This window comes from Athene cunicularia (assembly GCF_003259725.1).
Source record: "Athene cunicularia isolate RWA chromosome 1 unlocalized genomic scaffold, athCun1 chr1_part2, whole genome shotgun sequence".
Taxonomy (NCBI): Eukaryota; Metazoa; Chordata; class Aves; order Strigiformes; family Strigidae; genus Athene; species Athene cunicularia.
Window position 1 is genome coordinate 14,963,081 of NW_020799092.1, and position 2,353 is coordinate 14,965,433.

A 2,353-nucleotide genomic window follows, 5' to 3' on the forward strand; every position below is an offset into this window, starting at 1 on the left:
CGGCGGCCTCGTTCAGGGGCTGCGGAGCGGGGACGAGCGGAGCTTGCGGTGGTGCCGGCTGGAGGAGTCCTGCCCCCATCCCCGCGGCAGGACCCCCGAACCCTCGGTCGGCGGCGGCATGGCCAAGCGGGGTTTATTCCCCACCGCGCCGGTCTTTTTTTCCTGGAACGTTATTTCTTCGGTGACCCGGGCAGTGTCATACTCAGTACGGTCTGCCGAGCAACGCCAGCTAACTTCATTAAGCACATCGCCGTCTCCGCTGCACTTTTCAGTAGCAGAGTTACGGAATAGTTGACTTCGGCTGTTTCTTTAACTTGTAAAGGAGTTAGAGTAACCTTAGGACTGCCCGGTCTGTTTCCTCAACAAGTTCTATAAAGCTGAGGTTCTTTATAGGTAAAAAAGTTCCAGGTACTGCGTGTGTTCGAACATACTTCTAAATATCAGTACAGTGATGGTTTCAGTTATTGGCTGCATAGCCGAACAAGACTTAAACTGTTAATTTGTTCATATTACTGAATTCCTGATGCTTTCTCATATTTGTGAACGAAAATGCTTCTACTTCGAGGGCATTCAAGACCTAATTCTAATTAGGCATAGTTAGCAGTTTGCTTAACAGCACAGCTGCTGCTAGTGTGTCTTGGTTTCATAAGCATGAGAACTTAACTTGTGTACTGCTGTTCATTTTTTCCCCTCCAGATTTCAAATTTCTCATCTGTTACCTGAAAATGAATAACTCTTTCTAACAAACTGCAAAGTTTAACATTTCAAAACTTTATAACCATCAATCAATAACTGTGAATTATTAAATATTACAGAAATGTGTGTTCGAGTTTTAATTCTGAATTTCCATACGTAGTATAGGTGTATAAATCACAAGATGATACTTCTGTAAATCAACCACTTGGCATTTTTAACGCTCATGTATTTATGCGTATGAATTCATACACATATATTTTTCAAAATCTTAGCAAAGTAATAGAATCTGCTGTTTACAAGCTGTAACATCAACAGAAATTCTGATCCATAAAGCTTTTTCACAGCTATAGCAAGCATTTCAGAACTATCAAGTGCTACTAAGGAAATCATTCCCTGTTCAATGCATTTCCTGAGACTAGCATTGTCAAAACTGTATTATAACTACAAAATGTTCTGACAAATCATAGAATGTTTAGACTATAACTAGTCAGGGCACAGAACTGTGTAGTACTATTTGAAGACTCATTTAACCCTCATAGGGATCTAAATCTGTATAATTATCTCCTGAAAAAAATAGGCTTGCCAGAAAAAAAAAGAAAAAAAAAAAAAGTACATATTTTCATTACAGTGAAGACAACTGATGCCTACTTCCAAACTTCAAAATATGAACATATTTACTGTTCATGTGACATTTACAGTCCTGTTCCCAAAATTCTGTCATGCACCACCAACTAATAATTAAGCAGTCTGTTTATCTTTGAGACATATTCAGAACTCTAGCAGAAGCTAACAAGAGATACAAACACAGACTGATGAAGGAAGGGTCTTAAACAGAAATTGTTTTTAATGAGAGTGAGGACTGTATTTAAAGTCTGAGACTTGAGCTGTTCTGTTGCTGAACCTGTCTACAGACAGTCTTTGTGCCCATGGATGTTTCATGCAGTCCACGAGTGGATTTTTTTTTTTGTCTCTGAAGTTACTGGCAGTTTTGCCATTGATTATAAAAGAGTCAGTTTCACACATAGATCAGTTTGCCACCCTGCTTCTTTAGTTATGTAGTGAGCTGTTGGTACATTCTTACATTGTTTGCTTTTTGCACACAAGAGCTTAATTTCAGTGAAGATCATACCATCTTACTATTATTACTGTTGGTAGTATTGATAAGTACATAGAGAAAACCACAAACAGGTATATTCTACATTAATAATTTTTAAAAATAATAATTTGAAGACAGAGATTTTCAGGTACATGTCTGGAAACAGGTACCCAACTGGTACCTCTCTGGGCTGTCCTAAGTACTTTAAAAAATGCTTTAAAAAGTACTTTAAAAACACCAGCCACATTAAGTAGTATCACCATATCTTTATCAAATGCATCACCATCTAAATCCTGTTCTTCAGTAAGTAGCACGGATATAAACTTTATTTTGTCAACAGAATGTTTTTTCTCAGCCTAAGTACTATGAGATGAATTGCACTAGGAGATGAGTGATTCTGCAGGTGAGATATGTTGACAATCTTGTCCTAAACCAGATCCAGACATATTTTTTGTGTTTGGATCAAGTTATTGGTGAAGAAAAGTCTTCACTTCTGTGTTTAGGAGTTTAGTCTGAAATGTGAATTCGGATTAGGAATCATGGCATTTTTCTCCAATGTGT